The sequence below is a fragment of the Quercus robur genome, chromosome 1 (genome assembly GCF_932294415.1).
Source record: "Quercus robur chromosome 1, dhQueRobu3.1, whole genome shotgun sequence".
In the NCBI taxonomy this organism is placed as follows: Eukaryota; Viridiplantae; Streptophyta; class Magnoliopsida; order Fagales; family Fagaceae; genus Quercus; species Quercus robur.
The window spans coordinates 25208223-25235553 of NC_065534.1; the positions used below are offsets into that span (position 1 = coordinate 25208223).

General features: G+C 37.3%; 1 pseudogene; it reads right to left on the reverse strand.

Moving 5' to 3' along the window:
* Positions 1 to 534: 534 nt before the first annotated feature.
* Positions 535 to 8613, reverse strand: LOC126691694 (proteasome activator subunit 4-like; annotated as a pseudogene).
* Between the last annotated feature and the right edge of the window lie 18718 nt (positions 8614 to 27331).

The following is a 27331-nucleotide window of genomic DNA, read 5'->3' on the forward strand; positions in this document are numbered from 1 at the left end:
ATTAGAAATCAAGTCTTTGAGACTCGATTTCCATTTGAGTGGCATTTTCGTAAATTGGGCTGGCAGTTTATTTACGAATACGCCACCCGAATGGAAATCGAGTTTCAGAAACTCGATTTCCACTGGGAAATTTTTTTTTTGGCCATAAATAGTTTTGAAAAATCCCAGTGGAAATCGAGTCTTTGAGACTCAATTTCCATTTGAGCAGCATTTTCATAAATTGCTGAAAGCGTTTATTTACGAATAGAGCAAAATATTTTAAACCAAAGAACAATTATTGGTAGATGTTGTAAATTGGTGAAATCTTTCTACACCTATGGTCGTAAATGTATTACATCTATTTTTATGCATACCACAAAATTGTTTCTGTCTAAAAATACATGATTTAATACAACATTCCTCTTACACAAATATTGTTACACAAATGTCATAACAATATTGCATTTACCCATCGAGTAAGATTCACACCTCTTAATACCTATGGTCGAAGATGTTCCATTATGTCTACTTTCATTCATACCACAAAAACGCCAGTGTCTAATTTTGCATGCATTCACACAGCCCCATCACATTTACAACAATCTACCAATAATTGTTCATTGGTTTACATTATTTTGCTCTTTAAAATAGCAATAAAAACGTCCCCAACTACTAATTATAGTATGTGCTTTTGAGTCTTTCACGCACCAACTATTCTTCAATGGCATGAAATCAGTACGTAGCTTCCACCAAATGCTCTGGAATCTCGATAACATTATTTTGCTTTGGTAGGTTCAGTTTCCATATGGACACGAGAAGCTACTCTTGCCACATTCTTAGTAAGTGTGAGAAGCATGAAGTTTGAACTTGGCAGAGGCACCTATCTGACGCATCATTTCAAAGTTTTAATGACCAACATCAATGTACCACCATGAATCATATATCAAGGATACGAAAAATCATAAACACATTGGCTAGAATAAGGTTACCTAGCCACCAACATGAACAATTTAACTACAAAAAAAATTAAATATTCTATTATAAATTTTTTTCTTTTTTGGGGTAATTTTTTTTTTTTTCAGTGACTAGACAATTTGTTACCTCCATTAAATACCAGCAAACTCACATCAATAGTGGCTGGTTTGAGGTTTTACCTAGGCACCAGCACTTTATATTACATCTACCTAATCTTTACAAAAATGTACTTAAGATGGAACAGCAAAAATGAAAAATATGGATGCCATCACCATCCACCCTCCCTATCTCCTCTCTATGTATACACAATCTTCAAGCTGTATAGATGACCGTTGAGCCACAGGGTGACGGAAGATGCACCTAAGAAACCAGAATTTTGAGGATTACATTTTCAAATAAAGAAATTAAATTAATAAGCATTTAAATACAACCACTAATGGAAAGAGGAAAACATACTTGTACTGATCAATAGGATAATAAAGAATCAGGCTACCAAGGAGGGAACGGAGAAGATGATCACCAGCACCATTGACCTGTCAAATGACCGAAAAATTCTTGAAGGGTGAGATTTTATAATAATAAATAAATAAATAAAAGAAAGAATCACAGATACAAGCCTCAAGAGCAGGTACTTTAATCAACAACAGGATAAATACAAGACCTTCCAAGATGGAGAATCAAAAGCAGAAACAATAGCTTCCTTAAACTGATCCTTGTAACAGAGAAGAGCAGGACCCCCATAACTGATGGCAACTGATAGTGTTTTCAATTGATAATCAATTGATGTTTCAAGAGCAGGAGAAAGAGTGGGTTTTGCCTGGAAAGAAACCAATTCAAATTTCAAAAGAAGAACTTAGGTTCAACGTGAAAACATATAACACACACCATACATGGGAGAAGCACCTTTATTGAAACAGAGGACTTAGAAGTTCCTCTTCCTCCAAATCCTGTAACTGGCACTCCTTCTAAAGAGGAGATAACAGAGGACAAAATGGGCTCAATAAGGTGAGTAACTGCCTCTTCTGGGTTTGAATGCACACATGCACAACAAAGCAGTCCAACCTCAGCAATTGCCCCCAGAAGGATATTTGTCTTCACAAACTTACAAACTTTTTTTAAAGCCTGTTAGGAGCATGAGGAAAAGTAATAAGAACATCTTTGATTGAGATTCTAAAATTCAAAAAGAACTGAATTGAATATCATTAACCAGAACTAAACCTGAGTATACAGGGATTTTGAAAGTCTCCCAAGCAAGATTTCAAGCATGCAATAGTAGCAAGGACCATCCTCAACGAGAAAAGTTCCTGATGTTGCAGACGAATGTAGGCCTTCATTCCTGCAGCAGCAGTAACCAATTATTCCAATACATAATAGATATGTAGAACAGAAGATATGGAAGAACTGAATGTTAATACTAACGTAACACTGCTGGGTTCCAAGTGCAGAAGCAAGGAAAATAGGCGACATAAGAATTCATCAAGCCATTCAGAAAAACGAATCATAGGCAGGAATGACGACTCGTCTATGTTATCATCCAAATAAGCCAACTGCAAGTATAAATGGATTAGTAAAAGCATTTATTCATGGTTATAAGGGCAATAATAATTGAGTATTCTAAGAATATTACGGGCTTGTGTGCTTACATTGGAAAAAATGGAGCCAATTAGTTGCATGGTTGCCAAGGTTTTAGGAGGATCATTGGCATCCATTCCAAGTAATACATTGGACAATGAAACCATCAAAAGATCAGTGAACTCATCACCACTTTCAACTGATTCTACTGAAGTTGATTGGGAGGTGAGAAATAGTGAACGCCCAACAAATGCTACTGACATTACAGCAATTTTCAGCTAGTGGGTGGCAGTCATCTGACTAGACACAACATTGGTGAAAGAGAAGTTAATGTGATGAAACAAGCAAAACTTAAAGGGGTGAACAATACTATTAATAGGACATTGTTTCACAAATGCACAGGTGTTTTCCATCAGGAAAACTGCAGACAATCATTATAAGTTTCAACAATTCTGTGATGTAATGAAATAAATGATACAAACTTACTTACCGTCTCTAAGGCCATATGGAATCGAGATGCCACAAAAGGAAGAACCATAGAGGGCTCCACATAAGACAAAACAGAAGTTGCTGCAGCAACTGTCTCGGATAAATGCTCATTCTTGCTATATTGACCACGATCAATTAACTTCAGCACCACATTGATGAAATACGTCCTTTCTGATCTTCCAAGAAGCAGTTCGGGCTGTCTACTGTTTTCTGTGTTCCTGCAGTAACAGTACTTTAGTAGAAAGAATAAAAATGTGCTAAAGCATGAAGAACAGATTTATATCATCATGCAGGAAATTCTTACTGTTGCTCATGCTGTAGGCGTTTCTCAAATTGTATTACCAAATGGAACAAAAATCGCTCCAATGAATAAGTCCAACGACCACCATTGGAGGGATGGTAATATCTACAACAATAGACACCAGTAAAGAACTGACAGTTTTTATTACCAACTCACACGCTTAGAAAAATAAAATAAAATGTGTATGAGAATATGAGTCAACAAACTGTTCCAAGAGGTTGACCAATTTCTCAAACTGATCTTGCATCAAACTACCAGGTCTTAATAGATACACCTGCCACCAAAATTATAAAATATATACCAACATCTTAGGAACCATCCAAATGGGGACCACTTCATGCAAAGAGTAAAATGTAGGCCATAGTGCAAAAGTCTTACAATTGCTTTTGCAATGGCCTTTGCTGGGGTGACTGTTTTATTGGAGAACAAGAACCTTGTGTTTCGGGGAACATCCACAGAAAAAGGATATGATCCACTTCCATTTGCCACAGGAACCTGTGGTTGACAGATTGGGTGAAGGCATATAAGTGTGTGTAGTAACAATAATAATAATAATAACAATAATATGGCAATAACAACAACAATAATAATAACAGTAATTCTTATTAACAGTAGCAGCAGCAGCAGCAGCAGTAAGTCTTAGGCTCCATTTCATAGTTAAATGTACTCCAGAAAACATTTTAAGAATTTTTGGGTGTGTAAAAAACCTTGGTCAAACCGTTAATATTTTTAGTTGACGAGGAAAACACATTTGTAAAAGTTGTAAATTGTTTTACGGCAATTTTTTTTGTAAAACATTTTCCAAACTCTTTCTCACACAGACAACCCCCCCCCCCCCCCCCCCAAATTCTTTCACACATAGACCTACACCCTCCTTGCTCTCCTTCTCACACCCAAAGGATGCCAGCTGTGGGGCATGGGATTGTTAGCATGGTGGCACAGTGGTGAAGTGGCATGGTGGCACAGTGATCATCGGTGCAGAGGGTTCATTTTTTTCTGATCCACTTGGTGGTCAAATGTTGGGGTTTGTTGAGGCGCAAAGGCTTGGCAGTCAATGCTGGCGGGCAAGCGGTGGCCATCAGCAGTCTGCTAATCTGCCACTGCAGATGATCTGTTATGGGTGTCGTGATTTTGGGATTTTTCCACCAATCTGTAATGGGTGTTTGGGATTTTCCTACTGCCAATCAGTAATGGGTATTGTGGATATGTAGAGTTTTGATCTATTTGGGTGTTTTGTCCTGTAACAGGTTTTGGTTGTGGATATACAGATTTTGTGATGGAGGAAATTTTCCACATTTTATCTAGCAACAAACACCGAAAAATAATTTCTAAAGCATTTTCAAAAATGCAGCCAAACACTAAAAAAGAAAATGCTTTCACTAGCTGAAAAAATTTTACATTAAAAAACATTTTACAATAAAACAAATGGAGCCTTATAATTATTTTATGCCATCTTGTAGGAGCAAATAAAAACATCATTTAATTGCTTGACATTATTGATGCATAATCAATCAAGGATCTACAATTTCTGTCAAAATGTACTTCTACTTTCTTTATGATAAGCATTAGTTAGAAGAAAATCATGTTCAACTACAAGACTCATACCCACATGCTAGGGACCACTGTATGTAACCAGCATCAATACATATTCAACACTATTTAAACAATTCATACACTCACCTCAAACATATTCAAGTATCTGGCAAAAAGTGTGGGTAAGAAACACTCCCATTCTATGGAGTTGCAGTTCTTTACAACACGAGCTACTAGAGCAGCCCATTGACTATTCCAAAATTGGCAATTTGGCATCGAGTCCCACAGGTCTATACACGATTTAATCCAGTCACTGCCATGCCAACAATAGGAAGTTAATTTGCCCAAACAAGCATAAAGAAAACCACAAAAAATAGGAGTTCTCAAAAATATGTGCTGCTAACAACAACACAAGCCTTAATCCCAAATTTTTGGGGTTGGCTATGGATTCTCAACTAAAAAATGGCAGCTTACTTTGTAAAAAAGTCTTGGTTGTCTAAATTTGTAGGAAGAAACAGTCTCACAAACCCAGATCCTTCAAATGATGAATTATGCCATGGATTTTCCAATAAAGATCTGCAGGTTTGTTACATTAGATGGTAAGCAACAAAAAGTAAAGAATGAACACAGAGCTTTCACCATTATGACCACGCCAAAAATTCAATTCAATTGGGACGAGTGACTCCACTTCTTAACATTCCTAACATGAATACTATAAATTCAGTATAGTACAAAGTTTGAAGAGATTTTTTTTTTTTTTTTTAAGTAAGAATGTTATATATACGAATGGCTACTCCATGCATGAAGAACATAGAGCAAACCCAGAAAATACAAGAAGAAGAAAACAGAGAACAAAGTTTGAAGAGATTTAAAGCCTACATTGACCAAATTGATTTCCATTCAGACTACCTATTTTTTGTTGCTGAATCATCAAAGGCTAAACATCGGGGACTGCAGAAGAGTACAGATGTTTAACAAAAAGTCAAGACTGAAGTGACCAAATTGAGTTTTTTTATTATTTCTAAAACCTAATATTTTGGTTGTTTTAAGATTATTAAAAAAACAATAATAAAATAATATTTTCACAAAAATAACATGAATTTTCATAGACAATGTCTGGTGTACTTGGTGTAGCTATTAATAAAACAAATTACTAAAACTCTAGTGTATTCTGCCTCCATGAAAAAACTAAAGGTCAAAAACATTAAATATATGCCATATGTAACTTAAGAGATAGATTCATATGTAATTCACTTTGAAAAAATCCAAAATCAAATTGAACCTACTGATGGCCAAAGAAATCCAAAGTAACTTCAAAGCTTTTAGACAAATCAACAAAATCAAAGAGAGAGATCCTCAGAGCACTGACCTAAACTCAGACCATATACCAAAGGCAGATGGTGGGAAAAACCTCCGGCAGGATCGAACAAGGGAAGTAATAGCCTCAAAATGTCTCTGTCTCAATCTCCACCCTTCAGGACCAGTATCCCTGTAACAGATGAATAATCCTAAGTCATCAGCATATAAAGTTTCCAAAACTAGGAAGTACAAGACAAAAAATAGTGTATATGTAATTCAGTGAAGCAAAAAAAAGCAATTATTGACAGGTTAAGAAAAATACAACTATATTAAGTTGAAGGGAATGCAAAGAAGTATGAGTCGTATGACAGCAACAACAAAGAGAGAGACTTTAAGCTAGAGACCTTGGATCATTAAGAATTTACTTTGTGATACAGATTTTTTTTTTATTGGAATGATTTCCCTTTGGTTAATGTGGGTAATTTTCAAAAAGAAAAACCACAAATTTAATGATGGCATTCTCTCTTTTATTGAGCTGAAAACATTGTAGGTTGTTTGAATGGGCCCGAACATTTCGCACTAGATGCATGTTCTGTTGTAGAGTTTATTGATTCTATTTCCTTTAGATTGTAATTTTTGTATATTTTAATTCTTCAGGTTCACTGTATGTATACATCCTGTGTACACTACGCATTCCTCTTTTCAATAAATTGCATATTACTTATCCAAAAAAATAGCTTCAAAATCACTAAACAGTTTTAGTGCATAAATAGGAGATTTCATGATAAAATATCTTTTTCTTTTTTTGGATTGATTATTTATAAACAATCCAACATAACCTCATCATTCGCCTCATTCTTATTTGGGGGTGGGGGGTGAGCTGCCATTGAGTGTTCATAATGAATTATCATAATTTAACCAATCAATTAAATCATGGCAATACTTTGTTGAACTAAGAATAAATAAATAAATGAAAACAATACATTTTGAAGGCGAATACTTAAAACTCACCTTGTGAAATGTGTATTAACCAAAGTATCGTACAAAGGTTGCCATTGAACTTTCAAGGACAACTTCTTCCGATACTTATTAAGTACCCTTACTAAGATATTTCCCCATCTAACCTAATCAGCACAAACAGAACATCATATCAGAAAAGACAAATTGTAAAAGTAAATATGTACAAGGAGAAAATACTTCACATGAGACAATAGATCACCTGGGCATAAAGCTTGTTTTGTGAAACTGACATCTTCCAAAGATACATCACTTTTTGCCTTTATGAAACTGCATAACAAATAAATTCAAGTCAGATTTCAATCCTGTCACCAATCAATATAGATGGGACAAGGCATGGATGAGCTAGCTCCATCCGCTTCACCAACAAGTTCTGCAATTACTAGCTATAAGTGAAAAAAGACCAGTCTGATAGAAGGACCAGATCAACTATGTGCCAAAAAAAGAAACAAAAAACAAAACAAAACAAATTTTCAACAATTTCTGAAAAGAACTTTTTCAATTGAAAAGCAATATAAACACATTAGATCTACATCTTCCAAACCAACTGATATATATCTACACCAGATTGAGACCAACCATAATTTGTGTGCCTCCAACATAAAAAAATTTACTATGACATATATCTCATATGCGCCATCCATAACACATAATAATTTGCTTCATGCATCTTTTTGAGTGACTCTCAGTGATATCCTTAGTACAAGGCCTGTGTAATTGGGGTCCATCGTACTCTAGTTTTTTAATTTTAATAAAGTTTTACTTTAAACAATAGGAAGTTAATTTGCCCAAACAAGCATAAAGAAAACCACAAAGAATAGGAGTTCTCAAATCAGAGGGTCGACACTCATCTTGCTACAGCCAAGAAAATAAAGAGATGAAAATGCAACCTTTATCTTTCAGAAGGCTGCATTGTCTCTGACAACAAAAATTGATTTACTGCCTCCTCAAAATGCAGGCCAAACAACAATAGAAACCCCACTTGAGCATGAACAAAGGAAAGCATATCCTTTGACAATTCACCATCACACTCAAGTTCCTCCACCAAGGCAATGGCTTCTTTAAAGTTCTTCTTTCTCAAAACGTCTTTGATTTGTTCTTCAAAAGGTAATTTACGATAGCAAATAACCTAGCAACCATTTAACATGAAACAGGAGAATTTATCAAGACCCCTCGAGAACAGAGCTAAAACAAGCTATTGGTTAAGGCATAATGTGAACATCTAAATACAATACAACATGTACCCTTTACATAACAAAATAGACCATCAATTGTAAAAATGGGTGAAGCCCCATCAAGCTTGTTTTACATACCTTGTTGGGTGTTGCAACAGCAACAAGTTTCCCACTCCCAACTTCCTCATCAACAACAACGCTAGCTCCAACTCCTTCCCCACCAAAACTTATCGATTGAATACACCTACCCGACTTCTTATGATACACCTCCATTTTCGTGGACCTCAGAGGTAGGATCCAAGGAAATTGATGAAAAGGCTGATGAGGTTCTAAAGTTGGATATTTTGGATTGTTGGAGTCCAGAAAATCACTATCGATGGTCTAAATCTAAAAATGTTTAACACTTAGATTCAGTCCATCGATAGTGATTTTCTGGCGTCCAACAATCCAAAATATCCTACTTTAGAACCTCATCAACCTTTTCATCAGTTTCCTTGGACCCTACGTACAGAGCAAAGTTCAAAAATAGATACGGTCCTGATAAACAACATAATCATACAGCACATTTTCAAACTCCCCAACTTCATGAGGCTTAGCCCCTCTAATTGGCCGCAGTTAAATATATCACAAATTAATAAGTTAGAATCATTACCAGCCACTTCGAAATTGACCTAAAATCCGCCTTCTCCAAGCTTATTGGCATTAGAAAAGTTATTTGTTGCTACTTTTATTGTGCTGAACTTGAATTTTAGTGATTCCAGCCTTATCATAGCATCATCATTTTCATGAAAGTAACAAGTGAACAAACCATAATGATTAAGTAATTTCCATCGGAACAAAGAACGCTTTTTAGCTGCTCATATATTGTAAAATAAACTTTGAAAATGTATCATTTCAGTTACCTTTTTTGGACCTTATGCTGTCTCGTATGATAAGGAGGAGGTCTTGCATGTACTTCGTCAGATGCCTCGGGCCCAGCGTTGTGTCCATGTTTGTACCCCTTGTCCCACAAGGAGGTGCCTTTGATATGCGTTTCGGCCGACCTTCTGGTTGAGCAGGTAACCCACTAGCCTGCTCAACCTGAACATGAGGTGGGTCGATGGCTGATGAAGGGCCAATAGACGTACTGTCGGAGGGTGGGTCCTGCTGCATGTCAGGTGGGGTTAGATGAATACCCAAGTCAAAGGATGGAATGGGTGACACCTCGGGAAATGACCGTGGGGTGGGTGGACGAATATCAGACCCAGGACAAGGATGTGGAGTCGGTGGAGGGATGGTGGAACTACGGGATGGATGTAAGGTGGGTGAAGGGATGGTAGGGCTAAGGGATAGATGTGGGGTGGGTGGAGGGGGATCAGGGGTAGGGACAAGTCGAGGGGTACGAATAGGCAGACGTCTGGTAGGAGCTGTGCTCGTGCTTGGGCTTTCAGTAGTGCTTGGCCTCTGAGTAGCTGCTGCCGCAGGAGTAGCTGCCTCCTCATTCGGGACCTTTAGGGTCCGGAGGTCGTACACGGCCAATTGCCTGCACTGCAATCAACACATCAGTAATGTCCTGGTGGTCCTCCGTGCCCACCGGGTGACGGCTCAACAAACGGAGGTATCCTTCAATCTGCACATGGAAAAACCAAGTATATTAGTAATGCAATACGAAATTAACAATGCGAATAAATAATAAAATAATAGTTTGAACAGTAACTGATTCTACTAGCAAGAATTGCAAATTATAGCGAGACCAAGTATTACCTTTAACTAAATTTAAATTATCTTTTCTATTAAAGATGTAGACAGAAATGCTAATTAAAAATTCAAATGAGCAGAAAATAAAAAATTATAAGAATAGGAAGAATAATGTATACCATAACTCTAAAGGCTGAAATAAGAAATATGACTTTCGATTTTGAAATTAGATTTTGAAATCAGATTTTGAAATCAACAAAGTTCTCTATAAGGTAAATGAACAAAGTTCTCTATAAGGAATCTTAAGTAGACAACAGCTTTATGCTACTTCTTTTATGCTAAGCATATATTGGACCACATATATCATGTTTTATAAATAGTAGTTTCATGCTAAGAAGTATGGTAATATGTAGAAGATGTGAAGAAGTTACCATTAGAATCAATGTAGCACCAGGAACATCAATAAACCTCCGAGTCACCCTTTTGAACCAGTCGAAGTACTGATGCTGTGGAGGCATATCACCAAGCATTGCTTAACAACACCGTTGAAGGCGATTACCCCAATGCATGATATGCAGAGCATGTTTCCGCATCCAATCAACGCCCACCTTCCCCCTCAAATCAATGGCATGAAGCACGATGTCAGTGTCAACATCGTCGGGAATTTCTTAGATCATCCCAAATTGACAAACGACACGATTCGGTGTATGTATCTCTACTAGATGGAAACATACAAGCGGCACCATTGCCGTCCACACAGCCCTCCCTGCAACGCACCATGGCAGAAGGTCCTCAAAATCGGCTTCATACGGTTGCCACACCACCTACAGTAGCCCAAAAACAAGTACGCAACACATTAGGCAACTATGTTTATATTTCGAAATTCACCAAACATATATCTTGTTCCTAAACATGTTAACATGTTAAACAAGGCATTTTCATACCTGGCCTGGCAACATTGAAACTATTTGCTGGCGATACCAGTCCCTGAAGATGTAGGCAAGCCTGTCTTTCTTGTTTGGGACCCACAACCACCTACAACAATCAAGAACAAATTATCAATATCTAGAACTTTCCTACTAAGATAATGTCATGACTAAAACTATAATGTTATCACATATAATTACTAAGATAATGTTATAGATATTTACTCAATTGATAATATCACTAGAATAAGAAACAATCCTTATAAGGTAGAGACTTATTTCAGGTACAGAGAACCACGCGGTGAAGGATCATAAGCGCCCACTAGCAGGCCACGCTCAACTGCCGGGCACAAATAGGGGAACCTGGCCCATACCCAATACTGGACCAACAATAAGCACCCATCGATTTGACTGGTGTCCTTATGGCTTGCCCTGCATAGCTCTCGGTACAACCATGCAAGGCAAGCACTTCCCCAACTGTACCTTTGTGGGTTGCGAAGGTCTTCCAACTGCTGCACCCACATTAGATACACCCTATTGCCGGATTTGTCCATGAATATTGTGTCCCCCAGTAGCGCTAGGATATAGCATCGTGCGTACTTATGCAGCTCATCCTCTTCGACATCAGGCGGCAATGGATTAGCAACTTGCTCCAAAAGCCGTTTGATGAGAATCCTTTGGCCATTAAGTTCCTTATGCTCTTGATTTATAGGTTGAAAGCCAAGGAACTCCTCGCACACATTCATCCAATTTTTCTGTGTGCTCCCTGATATAGCATCACCATCAACAGGAAGCCCGAGAATCACCTCCACATCCTGCAATGTGATGGTGATCTCACCATGTGACATGTGGAAGGTGTGAGTCTCGGACCGCCATCGCTCCACTAAGGCTGTTATTAGGCCATGGTCAAACTCTCTACCCGGTTGCCTCAGCAGTCCCTCCAAGCCCAACACCTTAATGATGTCAACGACTCGGTCGTCCACCATTGGCTCTCGGTTGGAGAACTCTTCAATATGACCACGGCAGGTAAGGGCCCCTGGATCCTACACAAAACGGATCCCTGGATTAACATATGACAAACGTTTACATGTATATTGTATGAATTAAATACGTATACATTTGACATAAATATTTACTGCTGTGTTGTACCTGCCCATTCCAAATAGCTTCTAATCGATGGGTGGGCTGCAACTTTAACACCGACGTGTCAATAGAGCCAGGCTGCGTATGGTCAATCCGTCCAGCATTTGCAGCAGCCATACTGCACAAGAATGATTAGCAATTAGCACGTAATAAACAGGATTCAAAAAAAAAAAAAAAAACCAAAAACAATCTAAGAAAAATACTCAAAAAATAACTTATATTTGGCCATTACGTTATTTTCAAAACTTACTATCCAAGTTTATAACAAAACTCTAAGTTCACGATAAAACTTACTATCCAAAGTCATATAACGTAAAGAAGTCAAACTTTATTAATATTTTCATACAATATGTTTATATCAAAACAAAACTCTAATGATCACTCATTTTACTATTCTGGAATACATGAATCCATGTTTTCAGGCCAACTAATTCAATATGTTTTGTTTGGGATTCAAGTTTATTGGACAAGCTATTTCATTTTTCCAGCTAAGCTCATTAAGGACATTGAGAAGCTTTTCAATCTGATCAGGCTGTTCATATAGCTAAAGTAGCTTGGACTCAAGTTTGTTTGCCAACAAAGGAGGGTGACTTGGGGCTAAAAAGGGTTAGGGAGGGAGTGGAATAGGGCTGCAATAACGAAGCACATTTGGATTTTGCTTGTGCAAACTGGCTCCTTGTGGGTGGCATGGATACACAAATACCTTTTGAAAGGGCAAAGTTTTTGGAAGGTAAACCCCCCCCCCCCCCCCAAGAACTGTTCTATTTTTTAAATGGAAAATTGGAGATGGGAGTAGGGTTTCTGGCATGATAATTGGCATCCTCAATGGGTCCTTAGTCACAAATTTTATACTAAAGCCATATTTGCAGCAGGCAGCTATCCTTCAGCTAGGGTGTCTAGTATTATTGTTAATGGTCATTGGCAGTGGAGGCCTCCTCGATCTATGGATCAAAGTCCTTTACAGTAGGAATGTTGGTTCCTATTCATGGAGAAGACACTTTAGTATGGACTCTAACTAAAAATTTTATATTTTCTTGTAAATCTACTTGGGAAGCCCTTAGAAATAGAAGCAATGAAGTTGATTGGGATAAAGTGGGTTGGGATGCTGCCATCATGCCAAAACATGCATTTATTTTTTGGTTGGCTATTCAGGATAGGCTTTTCACTTTTGATAGATTAGAAGTGGGGCTGGCAAGAAAATTTGTTGTGTTGATTCTGCAGAAACAAGTGTGAATCCAGGGATCATGTTTTCTTTGAATGTTTCTTTTCAAGCAGGATGTGGCGGCAAGTAGTGTGGGAATGTTTATGGCAGCAGGTGCCTGATCACTGTGGAGCAGTAATCGATTGGGGGGAAAATTTAACAGGTAGAAGTATACAATCAAGAGTGGGGAAAATGGCCATAGCAACTGCTGTATATCAAATCTGGAGGCCGAGGAACACTTGTAAAATTTCAAAAATTATGTTTACTGAAGAACAAATGGTTAAAAGAATTTTTTTTGGAAATAAAATAGAGATTAGGGGCCTTTGTGCCTAAAAGGATCACTGCAATTGACAGTAAGTATATGTCGAAGATTAGGTGTTAGAAAATTTTTTTGTAGCATGATTGTGACTGGTTTGGTGATGGTTGAGCTAGTAGTCATGTGCTTATGCTAAAAAAAACAAGAATAATTTGAAAATAGAAAGTGGGCCTGGTGAATCACGTATCCCCTGCTTGCTGGTTTCAAATTGTTGCAGCTTCTGTGCTAGCTAGATGCTGTTTGCTGCTAGTAGGTTATTTGACTAATCCTCTAGGTGGAGTGTAATATATTTGCTGGAGAGTTTGTATGCACCCCTTTCTTGGTGTAATTTATTAGTTTGGGGGAGGTGGTTCTGTTTAGTTTTCAAAATGGGGTTTGCAATTCGTTTGCTGCTGGTTTGGTGTTTTGGACTTCACTGTAGATCTTTCTTTTGTTTTTGTTATATATATATATATATATATATATATATATATATGTGTGTGTGTGTGTTTATAATCATTGTACTTTGCTATGTTTGTTTCATGGATAATCAGGGGAAAGAAATGAATTTCAGGATTATTTTCTATATAGTTGATAATTCAAGGAAATTTGCCTTTACTGTTTATTGATTATTGATTTGATTTTGGTGCTTTATATATCTTTATTTGTTGATTATCTTTATTATTACTACCTAATAAAAAAAACCAAAGACTGTAAATACAAATATTGGAATTCATAGTTGGTTGGATTCTTTGTACCGCAGAATTGACAGTCCTTGGACAGCACTTGGTTAATAGTTCATTGTAGTTTAGTTTATATGTTTTGTAATGTGACACAATTCTTGTGTCTATTATTATTGTATTGGTAATGTGATTGTTATTAGTAGGTGATTTTAGAGTATGGTTGCTAATAGGATAAACATTTATTTTACCTAATGATTTTATAAATTGTAGATTAATATTTTTTATGATTGTCATTTGTGTTGCAGATAACAACAATACATAGAAAGACTGAAGGATGCAATCGCGTAATGTGGCAGTAGTTTTTTCTTTTTGCCTAGAATTTTTTTTTTTTGGGGCCTATGGCTCTTTGTCAAGCCTTCTTTGTTTGGAAAGGATCATTTTAAATTTTAGACAAAAATGTAACGTACACTTTCTATTTAGAATAATTAAAATTATTTTTTTATAAACTAAGATATTTTATTAGAAGACAAGATTACTTCGTGTTCAAGATGATAAACAAAGAATCCAAAAGAATTGCACACTCATGAAGCGATTCTATAAAATCTAAATGGAAATGCAACTAGTAGAACCCCACACATGAGACCAATTAAACTTAGTTCAAATCATCAATGATTCCAACTTAACATAAGATAGATATATATATATATATATATTCAAACTTAACGAGTCAAAATTCCAAATATTTGAGGGATGTTTTTCGAACTAATTCCTCCAATATACCTTCCCTAATAATAGCCATTGGATCTCAAGAGACTTTAAAGACTACCTTCTATAAAACATATTAAATGGATCAACAAATGGTCTATAGTCTCACCATTTATATAGGTGCATGCATATAACACATCCCATACTACTTTCCAAATGAAAAATGAGCCATTTTTCAGGCTTTAACACACTAAAGACTCTTCTATTTTACCCCAAATAATCTCATACTAAGAACAAACATCAAAATGACCACTCCCCTTGAATTTTCATTTCATCCTATTGGTCGCTAACCTCTTGGGGATATTTGAGTACAGCAGATCTGAAAGAAATTTCATTGACACCAATTTCTAAAAATGAAAACCTTTTAATAAATCTTACATTCCAGCTCCATTGCACCCCAGACCTTCATGCACTCTAACATGATGCTGTCTATAACTATTCACTTACAAGTTTGAGACTTGGTCATGCCAATAAATTCGATTACATGCCTTCACCATTTCCTGTGATTGTCTTTCATTCTAAATTTCATACTGATACATCGACTCCATAAACTTAACCCCTCTCTCTCTCTCCCTCCAAAGAAATTGAATAAGACTATAATTTTCAACATTTTATAGATGAGACACCTGAGTATATTAGGATATGAGACCAAATGAATGATTAGGAGAAAAAAATGGTAATTCCCATTGACATATAGTATATTGATATTATATGTTACATAAACATAATACTATAATCCTAAACACACTGATTTTATAAGGTTTAGTTTAACAGGACCATGAAGATTCATTTGGTTAATTACAAGGAAAGGAATCAAACAGAAAGCTTAGGGTGCTGGAACAGCCTAATCCTACAAGGTGACATGCTGCTAAATTTTCTCATCCATTATCACTAAACAGATATAACATGAATATGACAAAACTTAACTACTAGCCAAATATTCTGCTGCAAACACAACAAAAAAACAGAGGCTTTTTTAACAAAACAATCAGCAATAAGAAAATTTTCAATTACTAAATCGGGAAAAAAAAAATGACAACCCAATTGAAATACTTAAATGTAAATAAAATTTAAAGGAGCACAAATGCAGAATTCACAAAATTAGGAAAATAAAAAGGAGTTTAAGACATTATCAAACCCTAACATCAACAATTTAATTTCACAAAGACCCACTTAACAAACCCTAACATCATCACTGCAGAACAATGCATAGTTCAAGATATAAATTTGAAATTTGCCTGATATCAACCGTTCAACCCACGAACAGAACAACGCACAAAACAAAACAAAAAAATCAAACCCACAAACCAATTCAATCTCAAAAAACAATAAAGTTTCGATCTTTTTTAACAGTTTTATTAGAAATTCAATAAAGAAACCAAAATACAAAAGAACTTCGTCAAACCAAAATTTCTTTGATTTTTCCTACAGTTTCTTGGCAACCAAACAGTTAACTTGGTACAAAGCAACTCACCTTTTTTTTTAGTTTTCAGAGACCGCGTAGACTGAAGGAACTCAAAGCTTGCTGTGGCTTGATCAATTCTTTTGGCGAAGGAGATGAATGTGAAATAGTGGAGACTCAGAGTGGAGACTGGGTGAGAGAACGAAGAAGGTGAGTGATTGATAGTGGAGAGAGTGGAGAGCGAGACAGTGAGTGAGAGAGAGTGAGACGGTGAGTGAGCCGGTGAGTGAGAGAGCGTGAGACGGTGAGTGAGACTGTGTCTGCTCTTTGTGAGAGAGGGTGAGTGTGAGTGGAGAGTGATCTGTGTGAGAGAAGCGTTATTTTTAAAAAAATAGCCCATTTGAAACAGAGTCTATGTCTGCCACGTGACCACGATATGAAACCGAGTCTATGGCCATTTGGCCATTTGGCCCTCGCAAGGCCAACTAAGTTCTAAGCGATATCTATTCTAAAAAAAAAAAGTTCGAAGCGACGTCAACTTGAACCTCATGAAGAATAGCACAACCCTATCAAATAGACTAGCTCTACTTATAAGACATTAGATCAATTAGAAATAAAAAGATTGTTTACCATATTAATACTCTAGCAAATCTGTGTCCCAAAGTAAGTTAGAAATTTGTATCATCGTATCAATTTTCTTACCAGAAATTATAGTCTTTCCAAATCCTTCCATTCCAAGAGACGTAAACTCTGTACAGTGCGACCGGCTGGTGACCCGCGCACTACACATCATACCGAGATTGATAGTATCGGGTGGGTCCCAGACCTCCATGACAAGGTCGAAGACAAGCCCTCCAGGGATTAGACCGTCACTGCAAAGCGTGCAGCCATGGTTGGGGTGTGTAGAAGTAGAAGCGAACGGAAATGGGATGCCATAGAGAAAGTGAGAGGCCATTGTCACAGAATCACCTATGGGGTAACTAGTGGCTAGTGGTTCCATGGTTTAAAAACCGGGAATCGGATCTCAATCTTGCCCGGTTCTCTTCGAAAATCAGAAATTTAAAAAATATGCATCAATTACCGGAAATCGGTGGCTCAACCATCAAAACCACTCTCAACCCAGCGTGTAAAAAAAATGACAGTGGTATCACTGATACAGTGACAGGTGTGTTCGCAGAGAGAGAGAGGGAGAGGGGTAAAGAATTCGGCAGTGCGAGGTTTCAACAAAAATGAGAAGAAGCGGTTGCAGATCCAAAAGTTTTGAGAGAGAAGCTGAAGGAGAGAGGAAACTATAAGTTAACAGAGTTATTAGTAGAGAGACAGTGGAGGAGAGAAGAAACAACCCAGAACATATCCGGCAAAATTAACAAGAAGATAAAGAAGTGGTCTCTGTGGGAGTACGAGGGAAGTGGATATTTAATGGATTTCTTTTTGCCATTTAATGGAGTTGCAGTATCATGCGCCAGGAGCTAGTCAGTCCCTTTGCTTGCACGTCTCCCCTCTAAACTTTGTTTTCCTCCTCGAGAAGTGGTAAAGAAGATGGAAAAACAATCAGCTCAGTGTTGAGCAAAAGAAGACAACACGTAAACAAATTTTTATTTCAAAATATTGAGTAGACAGTACACTTCAAAAGATAAGATAAATGGATTTTTTTTACCATTTAATGGAGTTGCAGTGTCATGCGCCAGGAGCTAGTCAGGCCCTTTGCTTGCACGTCTCCCCTCTATACTTTGTTTTCCCTCCTCGAAAAGTGGTAAAGAAGATGGGAAAACAATCAGCTCAGTGTTGAGCAAAAGAAGACAACACGTAAACAAACCACTATTTCAAGTATTGAGTTAACAATACACTTCACAGGTCACAAGTACGCTTCAAAATATAAGATACCACTTATCTTTGACAAGAGACACTCAGTGACCAAAATACACTAGCACACATTGATGGCACTGTTTCGAAAGATCTTGTTTAAGTATCAATTGGACCGGTTATAAGAGCACGAGCAAAAAAATTTAAGGATGTACTCAACTGACTCATCCAAGAGTTATGGGCTCAAGCAAATTCGTGGAAGCCCATTAAGCACGATTCACGTGGGCAACAAAAAAATCGTCAACTTGATTCAAGTTCTAGAAGGATCCGATCAAAACTAAGAATTGGCATGAAATATTTTGAGTCTATGTAAAAACCGTTATTCTAGGTTTAAGTTATTTATTTCCTTGTTTTTAGGTGCATTTAATACTTTTTAGGTCAAACTTTATTCTTAATATGGTTAGGTATCAATTAAGAGTTATTTTAGAATATATTTTCTTGTTTGTCAAGTTTTAAGGAGCCCTTAAATAGTCATCTAAGTCTGTAAACGTTTTTCAGAAATTATTGATAAAACTTGTGAGGTTTATTCTCTTTGGTTCTTTGAAGAACTACTCGAACTTATCGGGAATTTCCGTGGCGTTCATCTCGACTTATCAAACGGAGTTTCCACCACCGTTTGTGGCGTCTTCTTTATACCGAGGTTCTTATTTGTCATAAACAACGGGTCGAGGTCTCCCATTTGAATCTGTCCATAGAACGATTTTAAGTTCCCTTTCGTTGTTGGGTCTCGTTATTCTTGATGAGGTTCACATCATTTGGTATCAGAGCAAGGTTTCTAGTTCAGGTTTGCCTATCCTTTAACATATTTATCTCTTCTTAGCCGAATTTCTTTTACCCTATATGTTCAATCTTTGTTTGTCTTATTGATGTCTAAACTATTGGTCTGGTCTCACATCTCTTAGTTATTTCGAAATCTTATTTCATTATTCTCAAAAACTAGTTGCTGATCATAAAAAATAAAAAATAAATAAAAAATAAAAAAAAATTTCACTATTCTGTGCTTCCAAAATTTCAAAACTGTCATATTCCTTCTAATTTTAATCTGAAAATTTCCATATTCCTTACGTTCAAATTTGAGATTTCTTGATTAGTTCTTGGTGAATTGTTGTTGGAAATTTTGAGTTGTTTGTTTAATTTCAAAAGAACTGAAAGAGAATTATCGAGTGGAAAAAGGCAAAAGTGGTGAGAACATCAGAGGGTAAAAGCCATATTATTTTGAGGAAACACGAGTGGAGAGTGATCCACATTCTTGAATGTAAACACGTAAGGGAGTGATTTGTGAGGTTCCTTTTTTTTTTTTTTTCTTTTTTTCTTCTAACCTTTGTTTTGCAGCAATTATGTCTCACGATAGTGGTAAGAGCATTGCCGAAGATGATACAAAATTGGCTGATCCGAAAGCGTTTTTGGAGACCATGATGAGTGAGATGAGGCATGTGATGAAGATGGAGATGACGCAGGTTCACAAACGAATAGATCAAATGGAGAATAGACGTGAGGAGCAACCACAAAACGGTCGTAATTTGCGTAGAAGGGAAAGAGTTCCACCAAGGGAGGAGGATGAAGAGTTTTATGGGTCTAGTTTTGATGAAGAAGAAAATCGGGATTCCATTGTTAGCAATAGGAGACCTGGAGGAAGATTTAAAGAAGCTAGGAATCGCGAAGATAACAACTTGGGTGGTATTAAGATGAAGATTTTGACCTTTCAAGGTAGGTCTGATCCTGAGGCATATCTTGAGTGGGAGAAGAAGATGGAGTTCGTGTTTGATTGCCACAATACTTCGAGACAAAGAAGGTAAAATTAGCCGTGATTGAATTTTCTGAATATGCTATTATTTGGTGGGATCAGCTTATGGTAAACAAGAGGCGGAATAGAGAACACCCAATAGACACATGGGAGGAGATGAAAGTAGTGATGAGAAAGCAATTCATTCCAAGTTACTACTACTGAGAGTTGTACAAAAAGCTACAAGGTCTTAGACAATGGAGTCGAAGCGTAGAGGACTACTACAAGGAGATGGAGATTGCTATGATCCGCACTAATGTAGAGGAGGATCGAGAGGCTACAATGGCTAGATTTTTACTTGGCTTAAACCGGGAGATCCATGATAAGGTAGAGATGCAGCATTATGTGGAATTGGAAGATATGGTGCATATGGCTATCAAAGTGAAACAACAACTCAAGAGAGGGAATGGGACACGTGCAGGCCATAACTCTAGTTCTACCTCTTGGAAATCGAGTCATGCTAAGCCGCTGGACAAGTCACAAACGCCCAAACTTGAGCCCAAGTCCACGACCACCAGCCACATTCCTCAAGGTAAAACCAAAGCCTCTACCTCTAGGAATCGTGATATTAAATGTTTTAGATGTCAAGGTAGGGGCCACATAGCAAGTCAATGTCCAAATAAGCAAGTCATGGTGTTGCAAGCCAATGGTGAAATTGTGACCGATGATGAAGATTCCGACACCGACGACATGCCGCCATTAGAGGATGTTTCCGAAGAGGAGTATTTAGCCCCTGACGCATTGACATTGGTGGCAAGGAGAGCATTGAGCTTGCAAGCAAAAGGAGTTGATGAAATACAGCGGGAGAACATCTTTCACACTAGGTGCTACCTTAAAGACAAGGTATGTAGTGTGATTATTGATGGTGGTAGTTGTACTAATGTTGTAAGCACAATTATGGTGGAGAAATTGGGATTGCCCATGGTAAAGCACCCAAGACCGTACAAGTTGCAATGGCTAAATGATAGTAGTGAGATTAGGGTGAACAAGCAAGTGTTAGTTGCATTTCGAATCGGTAAATACGAAGATGAAGTGTTGTGTGATGTAGTACCGATGCAAGCGAGACACTTATTACTAGGGCGTCCATGGCAGTTCGATAGGCAAGTGAAGCATGACGGCTTTACGAACAAGTACTCTTTTGTACTTAATCAACGATCAATCACTCTTGTACCATTGACACCGCAGCAAGTATACGAGGATCAAGTAAGATTACAAAAGGAGAGTGATCAAAAGAAAGAGAGTGAGCAAAAGAAAAAGAGTGAAAATTAGAGAGAGACCGAGAAAAATGAGGGAGAAAAAGAAAATCAAAGTTCGGCCCTTGAGAGAAAATCAGAGAGAAAACAAAAGAATTTCTATGCAAAAGTGAGTGAGATCAAACGAGCAATGTTTTCAAATCAGCCGATGATTGTACTTTTGTACAAAGAGGCACTTTTAAATACTAACGAACTTGACCTTACTTTGCCTAGTTCTATTGTTTCTCTTTTGCAGGAGTACAAGGATATCTTCCCCGAGGAAACACCACATGGGTTACCTCCAATCCGAGGGATTGAACATCAAATTGATTTTGTTCCCGGTGCAACCATTCCAAACTGACCAGCTTATAGGAGCAATCCCGAGGAGACAAAGGAGCTTCAACGGCAGGTAAGTGAATTGTTGGAGAAAGGGCACGTGAGGGAGAGCATGAGCCCATGTGCGGTTCCGGTCTTACTTGTACCTAAGAATGATGGGACGTGGAGAATGTGCGTTGATTGCCGAGCCATCAACAACATAACGGTAAAGTATCGTCATCCTATCCCACGCTTAGATGATATGTTAGATGAGCTGCATGGTTCTTGCATATTTTCTAAGATTGATTTAAAAAGTGGTTATCATCAAATTAGGATAAAAGAAGGAGATGAATGGAAAACCACCTTTAAAACAAAATATGGTTTGTATGAATGGTTAGTTATGCCTTTTGGTTTGACTAATGCTCTGAGCACCTTTATGAGACTTATAAACCATGTTTTGCATGCATTTATAGACAGATTTGTTATTGTCTATTTTGATGATATACTCATTTATAGCAAAAACATAGACGATCATGTAGTATATTTGAAATCCGTTTTAGATGTACTAAGGAAAGAAAGGTTGTTTGCTAATTTAAAGAAGTGCACTTTTTTCACTGATAAGCTTGTATTTTTGGGATTTGTTATTAGTGTACAAGGTATACAGGTTGATGAAGAGAATGTACGTGCAATCCAAGATTGGCCGAGCCCCACAAGTGTAGGTAATGTTCGTAGTTTTCATGGACTTGCTAGTTTCTACCGGCGGTTCGTGAAGGACTTCAGTAGCTTAGCCGCACCGCTTATCGAAGTGATCAAGAAGAACGTTGGATTTCGGTGGGGAGAAGAACAAGAGAAGGCATTTCAATTAATCAAAGAGAAGCTGACTAGTGCACCTTTGTTGTCTTTGCCCAACTTTTCTAAAACGTTTGAAATTGAATGTGATGCTTCAGGTATTGGTATAGGAGTCGTTCTTATGCAAAAAGGACGACCAATTGCTTACTTCAGCAAGAAACTCAGTGAGGCAGCCTTAAACTACCCAACTTATGACAAGGAGTTATATGCATTGGTTCGGGCTTTAGAGACGTGGCAGCACTACCTATGGCCTAAGGAGTTCGTGATTCACACCGATCATGAGTCCTTGAAACACTTGAAGGGCCAACACAAGCTAAACAAAAGGCATGCGCGATGGGTGGAGTTCATAGAGACATTTCCATACGTCATTCGGTACAAGCAAGGTAAGGAGAATGTAGTCGCCGATGCACTTTCTCGCAGGTATGCCTTACTCTCCACACTTGATGCAAAATTGCTTGGTTTTGAACACATTAAAAAATTATATGCTGAAGACCACGAATTTTGTGAGGAATATCGAGCTTGTGAGAAAATCGCCTCTGGTAAGTTCTTTAAGCTTGATGGATTCCTATTTCGAAAAAATAAGCTATACGTGTCTAATTGTTCTATGAGGGAGTTCGTAGTGCAGGAATCACATGATGGGGGATTAATGGGACATTTTGGAGTTGCAAAGACTTTAGCTATTTTGCAGGAACACTTCTATTGGCCTCACATGAAACGAGATGTCGAACAGATTTGTGGTAGATGTGTCACATGTAGGCAAGCTAAATCCAAAGTGCAGTCCAACGGTTTGTATACTCCTTTACCAATTCCTAGTGAGCCTTGGATTGATATTTCAATAGATTTTGTGTTAGGATTGACTAAACGTGAAAGAAATTCAATTTTTGTGGTCATGGATAGATTTTCTAAAATGGCACATTTTATTCTATGTTATAAAACGGATAACGCTTCACATGTTGCTGATTTGTTCTTTAGAAAGATTGTGAGATTACATGGCATGCCTAGGACAATTGTTTCGGATAGAGATGCTAAGTTATTGAGCTATTTTTGGAAGACTTTGTGGTGTAAGCTAGGTACTAAGCTATTGTTTTCCACTACTTGTCATCCACAAACTGATGGTCAAACTGAAATAGTAAATAGGACTTTGTTTACTCTATTGAGGGCAATCATTAGAAAGAACATCAAAACATGGGAAGAATGTTTACCACATGTTGAGTTTGCATATAATACAGCTATTTATTCTGCTACCAAATTTTTGCCATTTGAAATTGTGTATGGGTTTAATCCTTTAACTTCATTGGATTTATCTCCTTTACCTTTAACGGAGCACGTTAATTTAGATGGCAAAAAGAAAGCTGACTTTGTGAAGCAGATTCATGAGAAAGCAAGACTCAACATTGAGCGAAGAACAGAGCAATATGCCACACAAGCCAACAAGGGACGTCACAAACTGGTTTTTGAACCCGGAGATTGGGTTTGGCTGCATATGAGAAAAGAAAGATTCCCGGCGAAAAGATGTTCCAAATTGCTCCCAAGAGGAGATGGTCCCTTCCAAGTCCTCAAGCGTATCAATGACAATGCTTACAAGCTAGATTTATCTGGTAAGTACGATGTAAATGCCACTTTTAATGTTACTGATTTGACTCATTTTGATGTAGGTGATGATTTGAGGGCAAATCCTTTTCAAGAGGAGAGGAATGATGGAGATCAAGGCACCGCTTCGAAGGATCTCGTTCAAGTACCAATTGGACCGGTTACAAGAGCACGAGCAAAGAAGTTCAAGAATGTACTCAACGGACTCATCCAAGAGTTATGGGCTCAAGCAAATTCGTGGAGGCCCATTGAGCATGATCCACGTGGGCAACAAAAAAATCGTCAACTTGATTCAAGTTCTAGAAGGATCCGGTCAAGACTAAGAATTGGCATAAAATATTTTGGATCTATGTAAAAAATGTTATTCTAGGTTTAGGTGATTTATTTCCTTGTTTTTAAGTGCATTTAATACTTTTTAGGTTAAACTTTATTTCTAATATGGTTAGGTATTAATTAGGAGTTATTTTAGAATATATTTTCTTGTCTGTCAAGTTTTAAGGAGCCCTTAAATAGTCATTTAAGTCTGTAAACATTTTTCAGACATTATTGATAAAACTTGTGAGGTTTATTCTCTTTGGTTCTTTGAAGAACTACTCGAACTTATCGGGAATTCCCGTGGCGTTCATCTCGACTTATCAAACGGAGTTTCCACCACCGTTTGTGGCGTCTTCCTTATACCGAGGTTCTTGTTTGTCATAAACAATGAGCCGAGTTCTCACATTTGAATCTGTCCATAGAACGATCTTGGGTTCCCTTTCATTGTTGGGTCTCGTTATTCTTGATGGAGTTCACATCACACACTTCTCAAGACACTGAGGGCTAGGTGAGTTAGTTTGATTAATATTGTTTGAGTAATTTTTAAAGGAAAATGCTAACAAGTGTTTTTAGGGCACTGGTTAAGAATCTAATTAAAAAAAGTTTTGACATTACTTTTATGAGAAATGAAAAAAATTGTCAAAACATTTGCTTCTTTTTCTTTTCCCATAAAAACTTTCTTTAACTGGATTCTTAACCAGTGACCTATGAGCACTCGTTAGCATGACCCCTTTTTTAAATGCATATGAATAAAAAAGTGTGTAAAAATATGTGTTATGTTATTTAAAATATGTAATTTTGTGTTTAAGTAGGGCTGCCAAACAGGCCCTGACACTTTTAAGGCATGTTTGTTAAAGAGTTTTTAATAATGTTGTTTAAATTTGGTAAAAATATGTATAAATAAAAAAAATATATAAAAATACATATGGTAAGATCTTAAGTGTATAAAAATACGTTTAATAATTTTCGTTGTTTAAATACCGTTACCAAATAGTACCTTAATTTTGCTTTACTCTACATACTTCACAGTTCACACCTCATAACTGGGAACCAAAAAAAGACTTTGCAAAGAACAAACAAAAGAAGAGAGTCCATGCCATGTGAGAGGTCGGGTGAGGAGCAAAAGAAGAGCACTAGCAACAAAAGAAGAGTCCATGCCATGTCCCATGTCCCAACTATCAAATCTGACTAATATTAGTTTTTTTATTGCTTCTTTTGGTTTTCTTCAGAGGAATTCTGATGGATTTTTTTTCCACATTACCCTTGCCGCCTAAAAACTCGAGTTTTTTCACAAAATTTGACACAAAAAACTAGGAAATGTTTAATTGTATTGTTTAAATAACACAATACAACACGTATTTTTATAACACTTTTTCACTTATACATATTTTCACAATATTTATATAGCATTACTACAACAATATTATCAAACGGGCCTAGTTTCTTAAATAATTTTTAAAAATATGCTAACTAACAAAATTGTTAGTAAAATGGTGTTAATTTGCCAAAAAAATAAATCTGATTTATCCTTTTCATAATTAATTGAGATTTTCATTTTATTTTTATCTTTAGTCTAGATTCTGTTTGTTTTGAAATAAAATATTTTTGACTTTATAAAAAAAATTTTAGGTGTTTGATATAATAAGTAATTTTTTTAATCAAATCACCAAAATTGATAGCTTAGTATCGAAGTCAATAGTGCTAGAGGCCTAGTGACTAAACCGTTGGAATCGATAGTTGAAACAGTGGCTCTTATGATTGGACAGCTAGAACCGACAGTCAGAGTGATGGTTTCGTAGACCAAATTGCCGACGATTATTGTCAAAACGGTATCTCTAATGACCAAACTGCCAACACCGACCGACAATACAATAGATTTAATTATTGAACCCTCCAACACCAATTGCGGTGCAAATCTCCGGCCATCAAACCACTAGAACCAATCACCTGTGAGGCATATCCTACTGCAAAACCGTCAACACCGATCATTGAAGTGGAGTCTCCAGACACTGGACCGCCAACACCAGTCGCCGGAGCGATGTCTCCAGCCACCAGATCGATGACCTAGCAACTAGATGGAGGAGGGGAAGCTACTATGTGTTTTTAGAAAATGTTTTACCAAGTTTTCAAAAGTAAAACATTTTACTACTTTTTACAAGTTTGACTATATTTTACCAGCAAATAAACACTTCTGTGCATGCCGGAGGTGAGCCTATTAGGTCTAACCTCGCTTGGGCTCACAATTTACTTGTAATGTAGGCTTAGAATTTCCTACTTCGGGTCGTTCTCGGCACAGAGACTCAACGTAGATGCTCCTCTCTCTCTCTCTCTCTCTCTCTCTCTTCCTGAATCACACTTTTTCTCTACTCTCTATTTTCTTGAGAGCCTTTCAACAACCCTTTCCCTTTCCTTCTTCTCATATTTATAGCTCTAGATTAGTAGAGAGATCATGATTACTGCCATAGTTAGTGCAATTGGGGGTCCAATATCATCAGTTGTAAGTGGATGGTTAGGTGGGAGTGGAATGTGGCGAATGTGGCCTTGGAATTTGGTTCCAACTCAAGTAAGCATGCTCGGCAGTGATGTTCCCTGGGCGCTGTCGGGCATGCTATTGTGTGTTCGGACCTTAGTCTTTCTTTATTATTCGAGAATGATTTGCTGAGCGGGGGTCAAGTGATGAAACTTGGGCCTGCAGTTTGTGCGGGTTGGGTAGAAAGAGATTGGGGATGTGGGCCACGCTGTTTGGCCTGAATTCAAGGCCCAAATGGAACTGGGTACCATAGTGTCGTACTGCTTTTATTTATTTTTGTTGTCTTTTAATATTCTATCCCTTCTAGTTAATTTGCCTATGTCACCGGGTTGTGATGACTAAACAATTGATTTATTTCCCGGGTATAACTCATATGCGGTCACCGGGTTTGGTGTCGAAACATTGATTTTATTTCTCTGTTG